The 25,623-nt window shown below is 37.0% G+C and overlaps 2 protein-coding genes and 1 non-coding gene across 11 annotated transcripts in view; 1 reads left to right on the forward strand and 2 right to left on the reverse strand.

The window, feature by feature from the left end:
• LOC134536044 (synaptotagmin-14) overlaps window positions 1–25,623 on the forward strand; it is a 252,140-nt gene that overhangs the window by 52,661 nt on the left and 173,856 nt on the right. The window lies entirely within an intron of this gene.
• The window catches only part of LOC134536041 (uncharacterized), a 57,005-nt gene that overhangs the window by 30,351 nt on the left and 1,031 nt on the right, over window positions 1–25,623 (reverse strand). For 2 of the 7 annotated variants that reach the window (XR_010075752.1, XM_063375555.1), the window contains exon 1: window positions 20,054–20,249. The exons of 2 other annotated variants lie outside the window; for them this stretch is intronic. The gene's annotated coding sequence lies outside the window, so the exon portion shown is untranslated. Of the gene's footprint in view, window positions 1–20,053; window positions 20,320–25,623 lie in introns of those variants that run through there. 3 more of the 7 variants (XR_010075753.1, XM_063375557.1, XM_063375558.1) reach the window with 3 other exon arrangements.
• Window positions 15,965–16,038, reverse strand: Trnan-guu (transfer RNA asparagine (anticodon GUU)). The gene has a single exon. It is a non-coding gene; the product is annotated as a tRNA-Asn (tRNA).

The following is a 25,623-nucleotide window of genomic DNA, read 5'->3' on the forward strand; positions in this document are numbered from 1 at the left end:
AATCTTATAATTTTTAACTAAAACTTTTGTCTGAAATAATTTTTGATTAGACTAACCATTGCTGTAAAGAGTTTTAAAAAAAAATTAAGGGTATAATTTAAAAAAAATCGTAACTCAGTTCGTAGGCACACCATCAAATTTGTTCAAATTGTTTGTAAATATTAAAATGTTTAAATAAAAAAATTGTGGGAAACATTTTTGATAAGACAAATCATTTTTGCAGGGATTGAAAAAGTAAAAGGGCAGAATTAAAACAAAAATGATAATTTCCGTGTTATCTTTAAAAGATTTGTGCAATGGGAGTGCATGACTTGATGTAAGTTTTTGGACATACGCCATTGCTAAGAACTTTTTCTGTTGAAGAAAAACTAATAAATAAAATAAATAAAAATAAAAATAAAAATACTCAAAAAAATATACAAAAAACACACAAAATTAAGCAAACAATTGCTGTTGTCAACAAGGATATGAACACCACAAAATATTCCGAAACAGGAATATGGTCAGCCCACAAATGATGACAACACAAAAATATTGAAACCCAAAATAATTCAGCACAACAGTTGAAGCGAGACAAAAAAACATGACAAAACGAAAAAACAAACAAATACAATAGTTTTACCTAAACAGAAACAAGCGACGTTTCGGGAACTGCTATCTGCTCCCGTCCTCAGGCAGAGACGCACATGGTACGGAAACACAGGTGCGACTGAGAAGGGGCTGGAAAATGAGGGTATTTATCAGAGAAAGGGCTACATCTTGCTCAGCCAATGACAGACGAGCTGTCTCCCCATTGGCTGTGCACCATGTAGTTAAAGCGGATTGGTTATGGTGGGTTGAGTATTGGCTATTGTTTTGTGCTGCAGGGATGTTTCTCTCTTTATCAAAGGGATCCACATATTTTTTAATTCAATGCTCTGCTGGCTGAAAATATTTTTATTGCTAATAATGAAGGCTGATTCTTTGATTTTCCTTTTTATTTTATCGGATTCCTGTATGAGTGGTGTGGAGTCTTCCCAGAGAATTTTGTGGCTATTTTCCCATGTATGTTCAGCAAGTCTGGATTTTAGGGTTTCACCCTTCTTGCAGTTGTTTTTGTGTTCTTTGATTCGGGTGGATAGAGCTCTGCCAGTTTCACCTATGTACATGTGGCCACATTCACAGGGGATTTGATACACACAGTTGTGAGTTTGTAATTTTTCTGTGGCTGGTTTCACCTTGGTAACAATACTTTTAATAGTAGATTTAGAACGGAATGCTGTTTGAAGTCCATATTTATTTCCTAGGCGTCTTATTTTTTCTGAAAGCCCTTGAACATATGGAATAACTAGGGTTCCTGCAGGTTTCTCAGTTTCTGTGGATTTGAGTGTTTTGTTGGATTTCAAATGCTGTTTGATGGTGTTGACAGGGTAACCATTGGCTATGAGTTCTTTTTTTATATGATTGTGTTCAACCGCAATAGATTTCTCATCAGAACAAATAATCTCAGCTCGGTTGGTTAGTGTGTGAATTATGCCAGTTTTTGTTGTTTTGGGCCCCTTCTCAGTCGCACCTGTGTTTCCGTACCATGTGCGTCTCTGCCTGAGGACGGGAGCAGATAGCAGTTCCCGAAACGTCGCTTGTTTCTGTTTAGGTAAAACTATTGTATTTGTTTGTTTTTTCGTTTTGTCATGTTTTTTTGTCTCGCTTCAACTGTTGTGCTGAATTATTTTGGGTTTCAATATTTTTGTGTTGTCATCATTTGTGGGCTGACCATATTCCTGTTTCGGAATATTTTGTGGTGTTCATATCCTTGTTGACAACAGCAATTGTTTGCTTAATTTTGTGTGTTTTTTGTATATTTTTTTGAGTATTTTTATTTTTATTTTTATTTATTTTATTTATTAGTTTTTCTTCAACAGAAAAAGTTCTTAGCAATGGCGTATGTCCAAAAACTTACATCAAGATAATTTCCGTACCATGTACACTATTAAATCCGTTCTGTTTTATTGTAAAATCTTAAATTATTATCTACAAGATTCGTCTGAAATAATATTTTATACTACCAACCATGACTGCAAGGGGTGGAATAAATAGAGGTTGAATGACAAAAAAATGCATACCTATCTTTGTAGGCACACCAAGAAATTTGTTTAAATTGTTTGTAAATTTTATAATTTTTACTTAAAACGTTTTCTGAAACAATTTTTGATAATACAAATCATTACTGCAGGGGGATGAATATACCTGGGGTTCAAATAAGAAAAAAATAAAACTTCCTTAGCATGTGCTTTATCGAATTAATGTTTATTTTGTTTAACTTTTAAAATATTGTTAAAACGTTTGTTTCTTAAGTAAATTTTATATCACAAATTATTACTTCAAGGGATGAAAATAACTAGGATAACCTATAAAATCCATCATAATTTATTGTAAAACTCCTAAACTTTATCCAAAACCTTTGGCTAAATCATTTTTTTGATTAAACGAACTATTACTGTAAAAACAGGGGTTGAAATTAAAAAAAATATATATCTTATTTATTATCAGTTTCTTTGTAATTTATTAATAACCATCTTAATATTACCTTAAACCTTTTTCTAAAAATAATTTTTATACGACCACGTATTAGTGTAAGGGATGAAAAATAGTGTTTCGAGTTCAAAAATAATTACACAATTACCTTAGTAGGCATAATATGAAATTTGTTAAGACTTTCAATGCTGGATACATTAATTTAAAAACATTCAAAATAATTTCGCTGCATGGAATATGATAAAATGTTAAATCGGCCCTTTATTTTAATATTAACGAGCACATAGAATGTTATGTAGGCTAAATTAAGTTCTTAAAATGTACCAGGAGTTTATAGAAGTTTCTAAAATATTTCCAGAAGAAATAGGTAGTTTGAAATCTACCTACTCCCGTAGAATTTGCCGAAAGGGATTTTTTTTTTTGTTTAGATTCCTGAACATGGATATAATAATTGATCATGTGTTGAATGTTTGTTTTCAACATGTCTTAAAGCATTTCAGTGAATTAATTATCTTGGTAGAGAGTTAATTGCTAAATAAAAAACCATTAGCAGTACTGGCTGAAATAGCTAATTAAATAAAACTATGGATACAGGAAAATATGTCTGAATAACATCGTGCAACAATTTTGCACATAATAGTTTTGCCGAAGAAGCATAATTCTTGTTTAATAAGTTTCTATATGTTTCCGTCCCATATGGTTCACAGATGTGTATTATTTATTAGTTATACATTCCTGATTAATTCAGAACGATCCAAATCTTCAGCGTTTTGATAATGTTATATTCGAGTAGTTTATTTGTGGGGAGTGTCCAAACGCGGTGGTGGTGTAAATGTTTTCAGAAAATGTTTTTGTTTCTTCCCTCTTTTTTTATTGCATAAATATTCATCCTGATATCGTATCGCTTCAGTACTTCTTCAACACAAGACAGGAATATCAGGACATAGCTGCCACCTCTCATCAAAAGCAAAAAAATTAATCCCATGGCCATACTCGCTACCAAGTGGAAAAAAAAAAAACATTTGAAAATACTCGACGCATAATTCCTAAATTTCCCATCGGATCGGGCTCTTTTGTATTTTTAATTTGATACTGACATTTAGCATTGTTGATTTTAACTGGGTTGAATACAACTTTTTAAAAGGATGGGAGAGGTCGCATAGTGCATGAATGACGGGAGTATAAAAACAATAATTGAATCTGAAGAATTTGACATAATTCTATGGTGTTTGTTTTGTCGGCTTGATTTTTTCATTTCGGAGACCTCAATGTACAGAACTAGTCAATATAGTGTATAGTTAAATAAAAAAAAACTTAGAAAAACTTTTTCATAAAATAAGGGCTTGAAAAAAAAAGAAATATTGAAAATATTTGGTTGTAAAATGATTAAAATCGCATAAGAAAAGTCTCTATAGTAATAAAATTTTAGAGACGAAATATTATTTCAATTTTAAGCTAGTTTTAACTTACTTAAACATTATACTGTACAATTGTAAAATAAAATCATTCAAATATATTTAATTCTACGATTTTGTTATTATGGAGCTTTTTAAGTGATTTTTATAGTTAGCAACTTTTTTTATATATTTGTTTTTTTTTGTTTCAAGGCCTTATTTTATGAAAACAGTTTACAATTTTTTTTAAATTATAAACTGTATTGATTATTTCTGTACATTCAGATCTTCGTAATGAAAATATCTAGCCGACTGTATCGGATTATGTCAGGTCGTTCAGATTCTATTATTGATTTTTTTATATTCTCTCATGCACGATGAGACCTTTTCTATCCTCTTAATGAACGCATTTTTACTGCACATACGGAAGCAATAGTGACAAAGTAAACTTTTATTTTAAATTTGCATTGAAGTAAAATATTGATGAGAATTGGAATTGTTGCAAGGTGGCATACGTGCAATAAGCTAATCTTCCGTAAAAATAGCGACAAGCTTAAATCCAGCTGGCTTCAGTATTAAATGAAGGGGAGAGGGGAGGAGAGAGAGAGAAAATAGAAGTCGAAAGACGTCATCTTGGTTAAAACAGGTTTCAGGCCATAACAATTTTCTATCATTTATTATCAGAAATTTGGCTTTGTAAAATAGCTTTTTTTTTTTTTTTTTTTTTAAGTTAACAGCGACTGTCTGCTACAAATAGTTTCCCCTTTGAAGTCATTGGAGTTTAGTACTGAATTATTATTTTCTGGGGAATGATAGAAACTGTAATAATACTGTCAATAGACGCTATGCTATTTATTTAAAAAAAAAATTTAAATTTTAAATTTAAAAAAAATTTAAATGTATTTTTTTTCTCTACGAATACAAATTTTTGATATAATCAAGTAATGAAAAAAAAAACAGTTCGGTTCCTAACTCTCCCTCTTAACTTAAGAATCGAGGGGATATATTATCACGATTGCACGCAAATAAGAAGTTTGGAGCTACAATTCGATACTGAAACATTTAATTATCTGCCTGTCAGCGCTGAAGATACGTTAAAGCTGCAGTACACACTTCTTACTGGTTTGTTCGCTAGTTCTTTAACTGAGAAGTGGGTGGTGGAGAGCCGAAAGGACTTGTTAGCCTACTCTTCGTTTTAGTACAACTCACATGTGTTTTGTTAGCAGAGTCCACACGGAGTTATACATTTTCTCTCCACGCAACCCTTATTCCTCCGCGGCACAACCGTATATGTACTTTTCCAAACGAAAATATCAAAAAGCAAGCATTTTATTCATTAATCACTATCATTCGACTGTTCTTTTAAGGCGATCTGTTATAAACTGAAAGAAAATATGAAATCTATTTTACAAATTTTTTGTTTTGTTTTTAAATGTTGAAATATATTTTAAGCTTAGTTTCAGCGCCCTTGGTAAGTTAACTGTAACATAAATATCAACGTAAAGCTTTTAGTATGATGATGATATTTTTGTTCCCTGAAACAAAAATAATGGTTAATGTTAATAATATTTTTGTGTGCGTTTTATATTTTGTAAGATAAAAACTGGTTATTTTTTATTCATTGAAAACTCTTTTCTAATCTGCATAGAGAATCTTATACAGAATGAAAATATGTTCTTAGTACACACTTAACTTTACTTGTAATTAACTTTATCTGCATGGTATACATATAGTTTTGGTGCCAACATGTTTTGAAAAAAAAAATTATTTTATTTACAACATTCAGTAAATTCTTTCTCTTATAGTTTGGAATAGTAACTATTACTAGTGAGTATCTGGAATATTTCTGTACCCTGCAATTAAATAGTTAGAATAGTTTAAATGAAATACTAACTATGTATAACTATTTAAATTCAGTCAAATAATTATTCAAAATAAAGTGGGAGTAAAACATACACACACTGATAACAGGAACAGATTACATACACTTAACCCTTGTTTTACACAACACAGTATACTATAAATATCCGACACAAAACAAATAAGATAGAATTTAACTTGAAAAAAAAATATTTTGCTGCCAAAAGAAATTCAATTAATTTGCCGAGATGTGGCTACAATTCTAGTGTCACCAGTATATTGAACACAAACTAGCGAAAATTTTGGAACATGTGGAAAAATATTCGTAATCTTATTTAAATCTTCTGATGAAAAACAATCGTCCAACACATAGTTCAACCCCAGGACTTGACAACCCAATTATAAATTCGTACATTTAACTTACTTTAATAACAAATGTATACGAGTTGCCGTGTTAAATTTGCGTACAAACAGATCCGTGTGCAACTACAGAATGTAGTTTAGTGACCGTGAAAGTGCTTTTCAGTGGCGAAAATCGCTTGGCGTCACTAAAATTTTGGCAGTAGGGAACTTACCAAGCGTACAATATGTCTGCAGCAATAAACGCCAACTTAACTAAGTACGTTTGGCGCACTTATTTTGTAGCACAGACGAAACGAAACCGCAAAGAATACATTGGTTTTTTTTCGGGCATAAAATTACCACAAATGTTAGTGGATGACGGAAAATTACTTATTATTCTGCAGTATTAATACGGGCATGACGTAGAGCGTCACTCAGATAGTGGCCTCTAGTTTTCACTACCCTCAAACTCATCTCATACTCATTACCCAGGATGCCTCTATCTTAGCGTTCAAGTATCTCAACAATGAGGATTAAGCCCAAAAGGCCGATATATCGTGCTGCGCACGCTGATGACGTCAGCCAATCACATAACGTAAAGGTGGGTTACCGATTTAAAAAAAAAAAAAAAAAAAAACATCATTTACGCCGACAAGCACATGGTTAAATTATATCCCGTTTATGGTTGAATTAGTGGACTTTAATCCAGCCAATAAAAACGGGAGAGAAAGCAGCCACGTAATTTAAGTTTAATTTTTGAATTCGTAGATATCGTCTGCATTTTGAAGAGCATTTCGGTTTTTAATCGTTGCCGATTAATAATTTGTTTAACGTAACATTTTTTATCGATTGTGAAATAGTTTATTTTTTCTTAACTTTGCATTTTAATCTCTTTGGTTGAAATTTGTTACGTTTCCGTGCGTTGAGGAAGCGGCAGACGGATAAAATGATACGTAAATGTGTTGCGGGTTTGGATGCGTTTCCGTTTTTATGTTACGGCGTCATCTTAGAACGGGCCATGGCGTTGAACGTGAGAACCATGGTACTATTGCATCGGGCACGCATTTGAAACTCAGCGAGTTGGGAAACTGTCGTTGAACGCAGTAGTGTTGGTTTCGTAGCATGAACGAGATGGCTTACCATCTATTAGGTATTCTTAAGCAACGTACCGAAATTCTTTGGCGATGAAGGGGGAGAAAAAAATGTAGCGCGTTTACATTATCTTTGCCAGGTTGTCACTAGGAAAAAAAAATCTCACAAAGCTGAACTTGAAAATCGCATGGCTGTATCAGGCACGCTCTTCAAGTCCAGCGCGTTAAGAAATGGTCGGTGATGCAACCATCAATTTCATCACAGAAGAGGAAGTTCACCATGTTTGAATTTTTTCTACCTAACTTTTTGTTCAGTATATTTTAACAGGGTTGGCTGGTTTAAACCGTGATTGGTCGTTGATGCAACCATAAATTTCATCACAGAAGAGGAAGTTCACCACGTTTGAATTTTTTCTACCTAACTTTTTGTTCAGTATATTTTAACAGGGTTGGCTGGTTTAAACCGTGATTGGTCGTTGATGCAACCATCAATTTCATCACAGAAGAGGAAGTCCACCGTGTTTTAAATTTTTTTTAGCTATTTTTTGCAGTACATTTTAACAGGGTTGGCTGGTTCGAACCGTGGTTTAAACCAAGTGTTTTTTTATAATAAAACACCAAATTTGTTTTTAAGTAATGTATTTTTGAATAAAATATATAAACAAATTAATAAAAGGTCTGATTCAACTCTAATAGCAATAAAGGTTAGCACACATTAATGTTTCTTGTGATTTACAGGAACAACAATTATAAACTAATCAAGACTTTATCATTTAAATTATCAGAATAAGTTGCAAATTATACCCTGCTAAATACTCCTGTAAAATTGAATTAATTAGTTAATTGTAGACTGTAAAAAAAGGAACTAAATATATTAATTATTAAATAAATTCTTATTCTGTGGGAAATCCATGACTGTACTGTAAATCCCTATTCTGTGTAAAACAACCATTGTATGAAGAATACTCTTCCTGTGGGCAAATACGATTTCTGTGGTTAAGTCCCAGTAAGATGTGCAGATTTTATGGACTTCAGTTATTTGATGTTATAACTTTATTGGTTCAACATGAGTGGCAGAAAGCGGAATGTTGTATGGCTTTCATTTGACCACGCTGAGAACCGAAATAACTAACGTAATAAAAATAAAAAAAGCTGTTTAAAAAAATTCATGTTTTTTGTTTTAAAAAGCTGTTTTTTTAACCTGCACCTTAAACATATTATAAGTTAATACTGCTTATATATCCACGTAAACAGAAGGAGATAAGGCTTGGTTAAATTTTTCTAATCGATTTTGTTTAATTTTTTTGTACAGACTCACATATCCTCTACAGCTAGATTTTAAAAAAAAAAACATAAATCCAAGTAACAAGGGAATGAATCGACTGTAAAATATGGCAAAAAGAAAACATCTAAGCAATATCCTGGAAGAATTTCATGTGGACGTGGAAAATATAAATCAAAATGTCCACGCCGACCAGAATGTGATACGGGGACCTCTGGAATATCTTTCCAGTGTCTTACAACTCTTCCACTTCTCTATGTAGGTAGTCTTAACTTTTTAATACAAGCCTACGACAAGTCATGAGATTAGGCCTACTATTTAGATATCTATAGAATGGATATAATATTTTAACGGCCCTTTAACAAAGTTACAAAAAATATTTTTATGTATACTTTGTGGTACTTTGATTAATAAATATACATCAGAATGAAAATTTTAAACTTCAGACATCATTAGACCACATATTGTCAAAAATTTTACTTTAAAATTTATTTACCTGATAATCTCAATTTATTTTTGCAAATTAAACATTACCATAATTTATGAACTTTATTATATCGTTGGTATGAAAAATATAAGAAACACTTTCTTAAAAAAACTAAATTACAAATTTCCAGTAATTATTCAATTTTGTGTTACTATGCAAGCAAAAATTAATTTACACTTTCTGGCAGTTTTTAATGACAATTCACACAGCTTCTTTATCATTAATATTCTAGGTTCTTTAAAATTTGTAACCCAAAATCTTTGTAAATTTTAATCATAAATTCCAGCAACCATCAATTATTTTTCTTCTTCAGAACTTTGCACTTTCCAAGGACGTATACTATATCACTCCAAAGCACATCATAATTTTTAAACACTATCCAGACGAATAAAACCCTTGCTTCACCATAACTACACTTTAAAAAAAATTGTCAAGCGTTATTTGTTACCTATATTTGACGAGTTCTCACTCGTTACAACTTAGTTGAATTATTTATAGGGTTAAAACCAATAATACTTAAGAGCTCCGTCTATTAAGGGACGACTATACGAGTAGAGTGAACGGGACATCAGCCAGGGAAAGTGAACACTTCTGACTACTCTAAAATCCTATACATGGTAGAGTAATTGTCTACACACAAAATTACAAAATGGGATGGTTCAGAACAGAAGTGGCTTCCAGCGTACAATGCGCAATCTTGTTCGTCGTCGTGTTCCAATAAAATGATTGAAACAATTGTTCAAAAGCATTGTTTCACGATATACGGGAATCTTTATAAGAGCATAGAAGGGATAAAGTAATATCGTCATATATTCTGTCTGTTCCATGTCCCTTTGTCTGTAATGTACACTGTTAATGTTCCCACACACGTTTGTTTTCACGGAACAATTCTACAAATATAATTTTTTTTTTGCTTCTGGCCACCTCTTTTTCTTGAGTAAACTAAGCACCACGTGTTAATGAATGAACTAGCTCGCCAGCTTCCCTCTACTATACTGCACTGATTGACGCAGGTAAAGTACGTGGACTGCTGAACCTTGTTGTGGAAAATGCGGTGGTCGGGGAAGGAGAGTGAACGAGCTATTATCCACATGTGCTAGCCCACGCGACTCTTCACACTGCTAGCTTTAAGGGACGATAACTCGGGTAGAGAAAACTGGATAGCAGTTAGGGCAAGTAACAGGATCGCTTTCACGGGGTAGGGTAAATGGAATAGCATTACTTGCTCTAGTTGCTATTCCGTTAACTTTACCCGTGTAAACGATTCTGTTACATGGCATGGTTGCTGCCCCGTTTTCTCTCTCCATGTAATCTATCCTGTTACTTGCCCTATTAGCTATCACATTTACTCTGCCCACGTAATCAATCCTGTTACTTGACATAGTTGCTATACTGTTTACTCTGCCCATGTAATCGAACCTGTTTCTTGCCTTAGTTGCTAGCCCATTTACTCTGCCAGTGTAATCGATCCTATTACTTGCCCTAGTGCTATTCCATTTATTCTGCCTGAGTAATAGATCCTGTTACTTGGCCTAGTTGCTATCCCGTATAATCTTCCCGTTTAATATATGCTATTACTTGCCCTAGTTGCTAACACGTTTACTCTGCCTATGTAATCGATCCTGTTACTTGCCCTAGTCGCTATCCTGTTGATATGCTGCAAACCAAGAACTTTTCATCTAATGTAGTCAGGCTACATTCAACCAGACAGACAAGCATTAAATTTTATGTATGAGTATTGTATGGACCAATGTAATGTTTAAATGTTTTAAAAAGTAAATAAAGATAAAAAATATGTTAATAACTTGAAAAAGTATAATAATACTTGATATGTTTTTTTGTATGTGGTGTGTGAATGTAACGTTAAAATATGCGTTTTTTTAGAGTTGAATTTTGAAAAGCAAAGGAAGCTTTGGCAAGCACGCAAACAGACGCCCACATAGTCGACTTTACAGCTGCTTATACGCGTCGCAACAGTATTATTCCGCTTTTGATTTGGTTAAAATTAAATGGCCACAGGGAAAACAAATTTCATGGAAAAATGAAAACCACACTATCGTAACTTTTCCACCAGTGATTATATAGGGAGTTTCATAATTCGTGGTGCATACGCAACGGAGCGACAGAACACAACTGGACGAGCATGCGCTGTGTTTGTATGATATAATGAGAAACAAGATGTAAGCAGGCGGAATGACAGGGAAACGATTCATTTAAGGAAAGTGTTTAATTCAAAAACTTCCGACGGCACAAATCCCTCATCACAACAACCACTCCAAACCGCGGCCGCCGACAGTGGCTCAGGCTTCACACTCGTCTTGTTGGAAAACCGTCTCGGCACAGACTACGTGCTTCCCTCGCGGGAAGCCTTATTTTCACAGACGAGAGAGCCAAACGCCCAATCGTTCATCTTCGGTTTTTTTATCGCACCCTCTAGCGCTTTTCAACGGTCGAGTTCTGAGCATACGTTGCACGGTTACTTGCTGTCTTAATTGCGTTCTATCAAACACACCCTCCCTCCCCCTTGACGTATGCACCACGACTTTTTGAAACTACCGTACACTCAGGCGCACACCTAAAATAACTATCTAGGCTTTTATGTGGGACCACGTGGTGAACCATAGCTATAATTTTGAGGGAGGGTGGATGACAGGATAAATGAGGAGTTAGAACTTTTTAAATAATACTGATTAATCCCGGGGGGGGGGGGGAAGCAGGGAATACCCGGGCCCCCTTGTAAATAAGAAGCGCCTCATTGAAGGGGTCTGATTACGCTTGCAAAATCGTGACAGTGAAATGGGGTTGATAAACGTAAACGTAAAAAATAACTATGGTTTATGGAAAAATTTCTGTGTAATTTAAAGGTTTCTACTGTTTGCGTGCATATAGGCCGAAATATGGGCAGTATACAATATATAAGCACCCTTTTCAGAGATGAGATGTGTTGGTTAAAAACCAACGCGCAAAACTTCTCGAGCCGCCCGGAATTCCATGGAATCCTCTTGCGAACCCTGCTGATTTCTCTTAGCGTCTTCAAAACCTGCGACGCCCTGACATCTGACAGTACCAGACATTGGCGAGTATGTTCCTCGTCGGAAATCTCCCGATTCCGGTCGGAAAAATTCCGTCTTCAAGAGCAACGGAGTGCCTACGGTGTCGTTGCACAGATTCCTCCTAATTTATCGCGAATTTCGGAACACCCTATACGTGGATAAGTCTGTGAATAGCGCTCAGTATTTAGAAAAGAAGGTCGGGGCACAATTTTCCAAGTGTGATCGTTGCTGCGTGAAGCATGTATTTATGAAGGTAGGCAACCTGTCGAGCGTATGAGTAACAATGGCGCTCGCACGGGACAGGGGACAGGAGTTGGTCGTGCGGATCCGAGCCAATTCCGAAATCGTACGAAACCCGCCAGAGGTGTGTCGTTGCACGCTTGGCTTCTTCTATGCTTGAAACCGATTTAGGAACTCGCCTCCTCTCAAGAATTAAATGTCAAGAACTCAAATATATCGCTATCCTGGTTTGTGATAAAAGTAGCCTTCCATTACTTTATTTTAAATACATTATGAATGCTTGACAATATTATTTACTTTTGTCGTGAAATTTGAAACTGTATGTTTATCTCTAAATATGACGATATTGTTTTATATTATCGAAGTAATATTATGAAATTTCTGTAGCTAATTGCAAAGTGTTGTGGTAGCCTTTTATAAAATGTACTCTTATACATAAACATGGAAGAGACTAGTGCTGTTATTTTTCATGATTCTTGCTTTATTATTTTGTCTAAAATTATTTTTCAAATCATAATTTATAAGTTACTTATATTAACGTTTAGGTAAAACTTTGTGTCGTTGACTTAACATATTTTCGAATCAACTTATTTGCAAGTGGATGTTTCTAATTTTTTTTTATGTTACAGAAATAAAATAACGAGTTATTTAAAAGAAGAGAAAAAAATAACTACCTATAGTTCTGCGACATTACAATGATTTCATAGCCAAATTTCAGTATAACACATGTGTTCTATATAGTTTACATTGAAAGGGTACAAACTACGTCTAATTTTGGTATAATAGTCTAAAAATTTTAAATATTATTTAATAATTATATGCTAAATATATTATAATGAAAAGAGCATAGTTTTGAAACAACACTGTAAGAATGCATGTTACATGTTACAGTACATCATATAATTCAAAATTAACCCTCGTATTTCATTTAAAAAATTCTAGTATGTTATCTAGACTTACTTGGAATTCGAGTTCTTGCCTATATGTTCAGATCCGCCACCGTAGCGACGCTAACCATTATGAAAGCCACTTCAGCAGAAGGGCCAATAAAAAAATACAAGTAATTTTTTTCCACCGCAAACATGACATTGCTTTACAACTTCCACAAACGAGATGCAGATAATTGTATCGACTCTTTAATGAGCAGATTCAATAGCGAAGATTCTTTAGAGAGCATCTAGTGACTTGTAAATATTTTTCACCGTGAAAATTAATCGCATGTCATAAATGAAGATTGTTTCCCAATAAAGGAGAGTGGTAAAGTTAAACGATAATCTTAATTACTTTTTTTGTGTTAAATTTTCTGCATGGGAATGGTGTGGTACAAATCACACAAACAGTTATTTAATTTGTTTCCTGCGTTTCTTTGGCGGGGGAGGGGAAACGCATATCCGAGACAACCTTGGTATTCAGATAGTGTCGATTATGAAGCACCAACCCGCAGGAGAAGCCAAGGTGTCCGACCTTGACCTTGTACTTTGAACCATCAATGACCTTTACTACCAATTATGTGTGATCTTTCTACTTGTGTTCACAAAATGTGAAGCAGAGATATACGAGTGTGATTAGAATCACACGCTCGGCAGGCGTTACATTTTTTTTTGACGTTACAACGTCTAATAAATCGATTAACGCCGGCTGCACGCACGAAAAAGTGTCCCGTAACGCACATTGTCCCGTTACGTTGTGTCCCGTTACGCTCATTGTACGCTTGCGCCGCATCTATCTCTCTTCCACTCGATTGGAACAACCATCGATTTGACTTTTTCGAGGCACATTAAACTTGAAACACTCCCATTCTTTCCTACTTTTCCTATCATCGTCCTATCCTTAACATAATAACACAGATTGGAAGATGTTAAATAGCAAACATGTATAAAAGTTATAGTTAAAATAATGTGTTCGTTAAAGTAATAAACATATTTGAATTAATGAGCGCAAATAAAATAAAATTTATCAATTAAATTGTAGATTTCATTTAACTCCTTTTTTGTATCCATACAAAATAGTGATAATTCAATAAAAATGATTCAATTTTATTCATAAAAGTATGCAATCATTTCATCAATGTTTTGTAATGACGTTGTCACGTTAAACTATCGTCCGTAAACTGACTTTACAGACAACCAATTTTTTTTTTACTTTGTACCTTTCGTGTAGATTCCTTGAAAATGTAGGACTTTAAAAAAAATTACAATAAACGAGGACACATCTTCTACCAGACCAGGGTGTCCGAAAATTTATGTTTCGCTTTCACAACATCAAATCGGGCAAACCTATTCTTACCCACATTGGTTCATCACTATTATCTCTAAAAGCTCCATAAAATAAATTTTCATTACAACTTAAACTCAGTTAGTTTTTTTAACAGGACCTTTAGGGGCGTAGTTCACTTTAAGTTGTATTCCAGTGTATTTTTTAATGACCTGTAATATTTTAGAGCATTATAAAAAAAATTCCCGTGTATAATAAAGTATCAGTAAAATAAATAGCTGAATTGATGTATAAACTAAAATTAAATAAATTCACAGTAAGATTTGAACTAGAATATGTTTTATTGTTTTTTTTTTCCTGTTCTTTGCTTTTTTTAAATTTTTAATCGTGTCGTAACTCAAATTTGCACTGTCTTTCAGTTCTACTTGCAGCAAAGAAAGTACAACAGCAATGTGCCTGATGCCAGTTCCCGAAACGTCGCAACTGTTTTGCCATAGGAAACCTACTGTTTTCGTAGGTTTCCTATGGTTATGGTGTTGTTCATATCTGTTTATCTTCATCGTTGTGTTCGCATACTTGCTGCGTTGTCCAGGTTATGCTATCTGCCTGCATTTGCTGTCGTTGTTGGCACTGCCTCTTCATTGTTACCCCTGTGTTCGTCAGCGCGTCGTCGTTGTGTTTTCCATAATACCTGTTTAGGTACATAAGCTGATTTAAGCTTGTTCTCTGTGGGTTTGTGTTTTCAGTTTTATTTCTTGATTTGCGTTCTTGAATTTTCGACGTGACAACGTCTAATAAATCGATGAACGCCGGCTGCACGCACGAAAAAGTGTCCCGTTACGCACATTGTTCCGTTACGCTGTGTTTCGTTACGCTCATTGTTCCGTTACGCTGTGTTCCGTTACGCTGTCGGCGAGTGCAGTAATAATAGGTTATGTTACAATTGACTAAAAAATTATGGTGATTCATATTATTGATGATAGATATTTGATTACAGTTTATTTATATGAAAACTTGTTCATAATTATATTTAAACTTTATAGCTGAACGCCAGTTTTTAAAATTAATTACAAGTCATCTACACGTGAACTGTTTCGTCGACTGTTTATAAAGTGAAGTGAAAGTTAATGTGGTTTTCATTGCTTATTACAACAATAATTTCGGCAATAAAGGTTAATTATTCTTGCATTTTAAAAATCTGATTACTACTATCATTTCAAGTATTTATTCTTTTATTATTAAAATAAAAGTGATTCAATTTTATTCATAAAAGTATGCAATCATTTCATCAATGTTTTGTTATGACGTTGTCACGTTAAACTATCGTCCGTAAACCGACTTTACAGACAACCAATTTTTTTTTTTCCATGACAAACAGTGCAAACATGCAATGGCGCATATCAAAGATATGGTATTAAATACTTTACGTATTCTGTTGTGAGAAAAAAAAATTGATTGCCTAAGTCGTGGGAAAAATTTTTTAATCCCGCCCCCGGGTGGGCTTGAACCACCAACCTTTCGGTTAACAGCCGAACGCGCTAGCCTATTGCGCCACGGAGGCTGACATTATGAGGTTTTGGGGAGGGTCAATATATATGTCTCACATAATGTACATTGATACTTTTTTTTAACTCCACCCCTGACAGCATTTACGCCCACATCCACTCACCTTGCACAAACCGAAAAGAAAAAAAAACTGAAGGGTTCCCTAATGATGACAGAAATTATGTCAGCCGTATTTAATATCGTCTTATTGTCATAGCGTGATAATTATTCATCTCGCAGTTATCTTTTTTTGATGACGGAAGCTATTGAAAGACGGAATCAATTCATGGCAAGTAGGGACTACTGGATCAACAGTAATCAAGAAAGTAACAAAATGTTCGTCGTGAATCTTCAATGGTTTATGAAAATTAAACTAATGTTAATCGCAACCTAAACCACAAGAAAACAGCCACTAAAAAATACTCTAACTCGGTTCAAATTATACTTTAAGGCTACGTTTATAAAAGTCACAAAAAAATGTAAGAGTGCCAAGGACGCAAAATGCAACAAACGTCGGGAAAACTACGGTAGTTTATAAAACATCCAAGTTCAAAACGTCACCAAACTTCAACATGAAACCTTAGAACTATATAAAAATAAAGTTATTTATCGGGCTTCTTTTCATAAATAATGTTTTTTTTTTTTTTTTTTTTCCCACGAGAACTTGCTTACAGCTTTATTAGCTTTCACTGTGGAGAGTTTTATAAGTGAAAACTTTACGTGTGTAAGGAAAATCGAAACGTTGCAACTGTTTTGTCACAGGAAACATAATGTGTTCGTCGGTCCTGTCGGCGTGGCTTTGTACGTAATACCTGTTTATTTTCATCGTTGTGTTTGTATGTTTGCTGCTATGTCCAGGTTTGTTGTCGGTCTGTATTTACTATTCTTGTCGAACCTGTCTCCTCGTTGCTAGCATCACTGTGTTCGTCTGTGCTGTTATTCTTTCAAAAACTGAACTCCTTCCACGGAATTCTTGTGCTGTCTGATGTTTAAAGTTTGAATGTGTTTGTCTGTGCTTTTGTCGTCATGATGGCCATAATACTTGTGTAGGTTCATCGTTGGGACCATTTTTTTTGACATCAGCTGATTTAGGGTTGTTCTCTGTGGACTCATGCTTTCATTTTTATTTCTTATTTTGCTTTCTTGAGTTTCTTTCCATGACAAACAGTGCACAAATTCAATAGTTTATGTCCAAAAAATAATTGTTTTAAAACAAATTTTCAGCACCTGATACAGATTGAGCGACGTAAGGCTGTTTCCAAAAAAAAAACTTCTTAAAGGGTCCTTTAGCTTAAAAAGATCCTTGCAAAGTGCATCTTAAAGGATTTCAGTCATTTTTATTGGCCTTCCGAACAGTTGTAAGGATCCATACAGAATCGTCGATGCAGCCTTTCGGCGAAAGGACAAGTGAGTCACAGACATCCTTACTTACATCCTTGAGGGCTTTGAAGGACTTGTGGTGCTCCCTTTAAAAGACATGTAAAGATGGTCAGCCAACTGCTGTCCACATTTTTTTCTTGTAGTTATTATTGTTAATATTTAAACTTGGAACACGTGCAAAATAAAAAATTTCTTTAAAAATAGATAGCAAAGAATCTGTGAACGCAAAAACAATTAACATCGTAAATGTTTTTTTTTTTTGGACCAGGTAGGTAGTGTTAAGGTCCCCACATACGATAAGTCCGAACTGTCATTTCGGAATTATCAGTTGAAACTGTCGTGTGTGAGCAAGGACGGTGGAAGGATCAGTCGCACAAAACTGACAAATCAGACTTTGGGTTCGGGAGCCCTCGGTCCAAACTGCCGTGTGTGTGGGAACAGTGTCTCGCATGTCCAAACTGTCAGTCCAAACTATCAGTCCATCAGTCCATAAGCTCAGTGTCGTGGCAGACATCATGGTTTATAATCTTAGATTACTTTGCAATTTGTTCTTTTTGAAGTGAAACTTCTAATGCGACTTCCAACAAGGTTGCGTTAAACATTTAACGCTACCATGGAGGGGGTATGAAAGCACTGTTGCGTTAAACGTTCAACGCTCCTGGGGAGGGGGAATAGAAACAGACAGAGCGAGAGTGAATGCGTGGCACTCGAACGCATGCGCGTGGTATACCTGTTACAGGCCAGCGCGAGCGTTAGCAACGAGTAGCGTCCAATATTCCAAGCACATGCGCGTGGTATTCTTGATATGCAGCGAAGTAAACAGTGTGAGCGTCGTGAAATCAGCTGAAATACGTACATGTTCTATTTTATTGTTCTATTTTAATTTATAATATTCATTATTTCATTTACTTGTTTTTTTATTTTGATTTGATACAATATGATTTCACTAAAAATCAATTTCTACCCCTTCCTATTTTCATTTCCACATTACGAAGTTTCACTTCTTCCGCGCGGAGGGACTCCACGCACTATTTTTTTTCTTACTAAAAGTGCAACTGCAATTGCAACTTCCAAAGTTTCTTCCATATTCTACGACGAAGCGATACATCCAAATGCAACCACAAGACTCATCGAACGTGGGGAAGGCTTCAGTTCAGTCCAAACTGTCAGTTCGGGCTGTTCTATCTGAAATGAGTACCTGGACTGATCGAGTGTGCAGAGAGCTTCAATCCAGTCCCAGCTGTCAGTTCGGACTGAGCAGTGTCCGAGCTGGGAGCTGGACTGGTCGTGTGTGGGCCTTTAGCGGAAACGAATTCTGATATCCTTTCGCGACTAGTTTCTCACTGAATACAGCCTTGAAATGGAAGTATCCTTAGGTTAAATAAGCATCGGTAAATAACGTCCTTGATATTTGGAGTGGCATCCACTCTTTCTCGCAAGAGACAAAAATGAGAAAACTATTAGTTACTATTTTACTGTACGTTTATAAAAGTGTTACCCAAACAATTATGTAAAACTATGCTGCAAGATGGGAGCAGCTACATTTATGGGCAACTATTCGTTTTGAACGCAAAGTATGTTGAAAGATTAAATACTACATCGATTAGTGTAAGAAACGAACAGATAAATAATTAAAACACAACCTAAATTTTAACAGTTTGCGTACTTGTACCTTCCTAGTGTTTTTTTTTAGTAAAGTTGCAGCTGATTAGGAGTTGCAGCTTGGTCCGTGGACTGCAGAGTAATGTGGTTCATTATAAAAAAAGAGCCCTCAAAAATGATATTTGTATAATCAATAAACCAGATCCTAAGCTCTAAAATTCTAAAATCAACCAATGAAGAAATGTGAAGTTCCAGTTATGGGGGAGGGAAGGAGGCATGTATTCACGCCTTGTTTCGGCTGTACCCATTATGTTTGGTTATTGCATTTTCACGTAATTTAAATTTCTCAGTTTGCAGTTCCTACTTTTTATAACACATTTTTCATCAAAATTTGCTGTTGATTTTGCACCATATATGTATATATTTACTGTGCCTTTTGCAGGGGCGTAGCCAGGGGGGGGTTTTAGGGGTTCAAACCCCCCCCCTTAGCACCAAATATTTAATTAATTTCTTATTCATCACTCAAACAAATTTCATATTAAAATTAATAAAAATGTTACCATTACAATATTTAAATTTAAGTACCGAAAACTGCTAAAATAGCACTATTTTACACCTTAAAATCCAATTTTTCCTGGGTGAGGACCCTCGGACCCCCCGCTTTAATACGGGGGGGGGGGGGGGGGCATGCTTCTTAACACCCCCCATACACAAATCCTGGCTACGCCACTGGCCTTTTGCATTGATTTTGTTTGTAATTTTTTGCCCAAACAAATTCTACGCATTTTATATTAATTTTTGTTGTCAATATTCTTTATGAGTTACCTGTTCGATAAAAATCAGGTAACGTATTCATAATTAAAATTTTTGCGTAATAGTAGCGCACTAGAAGTTCATTTTATGTGTTTCCGTAGCCTGTATAATGCATACAACTTTAATTATTTATTATATATTCGAAAAGACTTCTTCATAAAGACACGAAATCGCGAAAGAACCAGTGGTCCGGTTGCGGCGGGCGGGTACGAGACTTAAGGCTCCTGTCCACTCACCTCTTGTGTTAAGGGTCTGCGACAGACGGCGTCGGTGTATCCGGCAGATCGGATTCGGTGCACTCGTGAAAACGTCTCAGCGCTGCCGGATCGCCCGCCGACATAAAGACTATATATTCCTCGGCGAGGAGGGGGAGAGGAGCCAATCAGGGAACGAGGGTCCCGTGTCCGGGGGAGAAGGCCCATTGGGAACTGCTGCTTCTTCTTCCTCTCTCGCGCGCGCGATTACGCACGTTGGGTGGAGGAGGGGGGAGGGGAGGGATGATCGCGCGCGTGCTGCTCGTCTCTCTCTCTCTCTCTCTCTCTATCTCTCCCTCTCTACCGGGGACCTCGCTGAAGGATGCGGACCGCTTCCATTCTTCTCAGGTGTTGCGAAAGAAGAGCGGTCGTCGTAATGGGGGCCGTGGACCGCGGCACACGTCTCGCGCGAGTATCTCTCCGCGGGATGTCGTCAACGCCGCAAGGGCATCGCGCTCGCTTGTTCTCTCCCCCCCCCCTCCTCACCTTTTTCCACCAACCCCCACACCACCACAATCTCCTCTTCCCGAGTAAACGTCCTCGAACTCTGAAGGTCCTCAACGGCATCTCCCGTCGATAACCATTTACCATCCGTCACTTTGCCAAAGCGGACACATTATCACTGTATGCGGTCAGTGATAAGACGGAACAACTGTGGCTGAAAAGAATACGCAGGCCACTTGAACTACTTCCGATATCTGTCAAATCTGAGATCAGTTACGTGACACAGGACTTCAGCCATTCGGTCCTAAGAGGTTTCGAAAATTCCTCACAGCCTCCCCCCCCCCTTTTTACCCCCCTCCCTCGTCGTCGTTCCAGCACCAATACCTGCCATCTTTGATTCCTGGTAGCGAAGGTCACTCAGGGTCTCCAACTTTGCGAGTCTGTATCCAAGTGTTTCGGAGCCCAATATTATATCCCGAGGCCCAGATACCGAACCCCCTGCATTTACGTTCTCCTAACTGTGTTTTGTTCTCAAGTTTCTGGGAGGTCGCAAAATAATGTGAGCGAGTCTTTCAGCAATCGTCAAGTGATGTGTATCACTAGAGACCGGAAAAATTCGCGGATTCATTTCGCGATAGTCTGAAATTCATACACACATACCTTTAAGCTGCTCTTGCTATTGGCTCACTGTTCGTCTGGGCGACTCTGGTCCTATGAGAAACCCTCAACCAAAGAAGTAACGAATCTCGGGCAAACCAGTTGAGACGTCTCACAAGTCAGCAGCCAACGAACTGGCGTTATTTGCCCGAGTGTACAGAGGACCGTGTAGACTATCCTGGAGGTCATTGAGACCGCGAATTTTTCAGGTCCCTATGTATCACCTAACCTCGGTAACGATAAAATTTATGTATCCTCATGTTGCAAGCACACTTATCACAGACACGAAATTTAACTGGATTTCTTTAAAATAATGCCGAATATATAAGTACACGTAAACTACATTTTTGGACGTGAATCACACGTAGTTTCCGCACCCGCCGCTTGAATTCTCTGCCGGAGCAGCTACGTAGACTATTGAATAATTTCTTTTGCAGAATAAAATTTTAAACTATATAATTGAACGGCTCCGATAAAGGTGTAAAGAAAGACTTGAAAAAAAAAAATACAAAACCCCAGCTTTAGATCTGATTTTCGACGAGGAATTTCATAAAAAAAGACTGTCCATCTCTTTAAAATTCACTAAACAGTTAATACTGTAAGGTATTTCTTTGGCTTTGCGAACTTTGGTGTGGCACTGTGGTTGTTTCACATTTCCGTTCATTGACTTCCGTGGAATTAACAGAATTATTAAACTATCTGCATAAAATAGTATGTATTGTGTGTAACGGGCGTACGCTCGTTACTTTTCCCCCTCATGTAGCCTACATAACCAAGCTACAATCTGTGAACTTTCGACGCGTCCGGGCTGCGACGTGTATGCGGTGGAGTTGCGGTCAATGAAGGTCGTCAAATCTTTCGGGGAACATTGCGGGGAGGAACTGGTTCCGTGTGAACGTAGATTTAGGATGGGAAGCCTTCTTTTCACAGACGAGAGAGCCTAAACACGAAGTTCCCCAAAGTTCATGTTTTTTTTTTTTCCCCCGTATCTTTAATGTAGCTATCCTAACCAAATCAACCGTCCACAATGTTTTAAAGTATTTATAATGTAGCTAAACTAACCTAATTGACCATTAGTATCCTTTTATCAACACCGCCATATTTATTTACAATGAACAAAAAAAAAAACCCGAGGATGCACGATCGGGCGTTTGGCTCTCTCGTCTGTGAAAAGAAGGCTTCCCATTCCGTGACGTGGTTTTCAGGACTGAGGTTCAGTGAACCTTGATAACGGTCGAAAAAAACATCCAGGGGGGGAAATGAAAATGAAGGGGGAGCTGGGTCAAGCAGGCAAGCAGTTGGAATGCAGCTGAAATCTCGACAGCAACCGCGCAGACACGTCATCTGAGGATGGACAACGATTCCAAAAGCTCGGCGAGACAGGAAGAGTTCACGTCTCGACCAGCAACGAGAACTTTGCATCCTCGATGAAACTTCAGCGGAGCCGGAGGTCGCCGGTTCGAGTCCAGCGACGGCGAGTAGAGAGAGCAACCTGAGGGTCAGCGAGTGGAGTGTGGTTCGACTCGTGTTCACGGTAAAGGAGCCAACAGATGGAGACGCAGGGTAAAGCCACAGCACGTGTACTACAGCACAGACGAACACAGCTGGTTGACAATGACGAGACAGTAACAACAACAATAACAACAACAAACAGTGAATAAACTACCTTGGAAAAATCAGAGACGCACAGGCGAACCGTAGGAATGTAACAGAACAGATGTGGTACCTTTTTCTTATTACTTAAACGGAATTTTTTCCTGTGCTGTCTTTTTTTTTCTTTTTCAAAATGTGTGACTGTGTATTCAGACCGTTATTGAGGTTTCTTTCGACGAGCAGTGTAACCAGCAACGGGCGGGAACCACACATAACTTAGAAACACACAACTTAGAACAGTCATGACTTAGAAACCTCGAAAGAAAAATCCACGTAACTTAGAACAGTCATTAAATTAGAACGATCATAACTTAGAAACACGTAACTTAGAAACCCACAACGCAGAACCACACAACTTAGAAACGTCGTAACGTAGAAAGTCATAACTTAGAACTATCCCAACTTAGAACGGTCATTACTTAGAAACATGAAACTTAGAAACACGAGTCATAACTTAGAACTATCCCAACTTAGAACGGTCATTACTTAGAAACATGAAACTTAGAAACACGAGTCATAACTTAGAACTATCCCAACTTATAACGGTCATTACTTAGAAACATGAAACTTAGAAACACGCAACGCCGAACCGCATTAGTTAGAACTATCATAACTTAGAAACACGCAACTTTAGAACAGGAATAACTCAGAAGATACTATCTTGTATGTTTCTAAGTTGCGTGTTTCCACATAAGTGGTGACAGCGCCCCGCACAACGGGCAACCGATCGGAGAACGGAACTGAGATCTACCTTGGGCGCAACTGGCGGCGAGGCCAGCCGGCTCCGTGGCTGATGCGGCTTCGCCATCAGCGCTCTCGCGCGACCCGGTGGTTAGTCCGCGCACTCGCCGGGAGCTGGCGCGAGGACCGCCGGCCGCCGCGCCGTTTGGAAAGTCACTTGCAATGCCGCGCGCCGACACGCTCTCTCGTGTTCCCGACTCGACGTCGATTTTTTTTTATATATACACACAACCAGCAAACAAAGCAAGAGCGATTTTTTTTTTTTTTAATTTTTAAATTCCGCTGTTAGCATTCTCCAAACGGTTCTGCACCAACCTACACCCTCCCCCTCCCCATTCCCTTCCGGCTCTTTCCGCAGAACGTTCGTTCGTATACGGGCCCCCTCATTGGCCAAGGGGTCGGTGAAACCTGGCATACAGAGGCTGAGTAGCCTATGCATTCCAAAGACAAACATCGGCTTCCATGTACACCGCCAAACAAATAAGTTGGTAACGTACTCTGGACACGCTGTGATCCGTCGCAGCCATTCAGATGGCCCGAAAATTTTCCATTCATCCGTCCGTCCTTCCGTCAAAACCTTAGCAGGCTTCGAATTTCGACTAACAGTCGGACGGATGAGATTATAACCTCAAAAACGTCTGAAAGGCGCTGCCTTTATTTGAAAAGTTATTTTTAGTGTTTTTTTTAATTTGTTTATCTGCTTTCATGTTAGATGTTTAACATGTGTTTGGACAGGTTTGGAAAGTTTGATATTTAAAACAAAAACTGACAGAGACTCAAAAGTGTACCGCAACTCGAAAATATATTTTAATTATTATTAGAGCAAAGAAAAAAAAATTGTTTATTGGTTTACAAATTCTAAATGTACACGATCTTCAAACTAACAAACTTTAACGATATACATTTTCTAAACAATTCAAGCCTTGCATTCAGTTGGCTGTATTCAAGTGTAAAAAAATATATAACGACGGACGTGAAAATCATTGTGAATCGCTCGGCTTACGGACAGACGGACGGCGGACGGACGGATGACGGACGGACGCGTCGGATGATTGAGAGTCCGGCTTTTATGGTCCAGAGCGCAGTGGTAGTCGCCTGACTGCGCGCGGGCCAGATCCGCACCGCATCGTTTAACACGGCCCGCTTAAAGAATCTGTTCAGCAAATAAATATAACATCAGGTATACTGTCGCTCATCGACGGTCTTTGTTCGCATACACGTGTAGAATACACAGTTGTCGGCAGACACTATTATGAAGCTGTGATATTCTCACAGAATTATTGAAAAAATAGCTATTACTTATACTTTTGTAATACATATCCTACTATATCGTGGCACTTCTTGTTAGTTCTGAAGATTTTTTTTTGTTTTGTTATCTGTGGCGGATGGTGCGGACCAGAGTTCACAAAGACAAAATGAATCTTTAAACTATTAATTGTTTTGTACATTTAAACAATATGGGCAGTATTTTAATAAAATTCACTGTCGAAAATCAGGTCCAAAGCTGCAGTTTAGTATTTTTTCAAGTCTTTTTCGCTTTTGTCGGAGCCTTTTTATTATATACTTAGTTCATAATTTCGCTCAGCAAATGGAATGATTCTATAGTGGCCGTAGGTTTTCCTGCAGCGAATTCTATTAGCGGGTGTGGGAACTACGCTTTATTGTTACACATCTCTGGGGAGTAGTAAAAGACTCGTTTTGTTGTTTTTTTCTTTCATACTATTTTTAAGAGAATTCTTTTTCGTTTATTTATCACATGCTAGGTAGTATTTATTAATTATAGTGCAGAATAATACATTAAAAATGTTTGTAATATTTTTTAATGAATTCATGTGTATCAGGTCCTCGGATTAGTTTCAAAAATTATACCTGGCCTTCGAAACGAGTGAATTTGGTCATCGTTGGTCTGAAGAGTTTCCGAAGACTGGTGTACGCCACTGAAGTTGGAATAGGGTGACGCGACAATTTTGCCTACCAAAATTTGTACAATTTTATCACGACCTTAGGAGCCTCTAGGCTTTAGCAATGGGCGTGGGAAAAGGCTAATAAAAATTAGC

This window comes from Bacillus rossius, chromosome 10 (assembly GCF_032445375.1).
Source record: "Bacillus rossius redtenbacheri isolate Brsri chromosome 10, Brsri_v3, whole genome shotgun sequence".
Classification (NCBI taxonomy): domain Eukaryota; kingdom Metazoa; phylum Arthropoda; class Insecta; order Phasmatodea; family Bacillidae; genus Bacillus; species Bacillus rossius.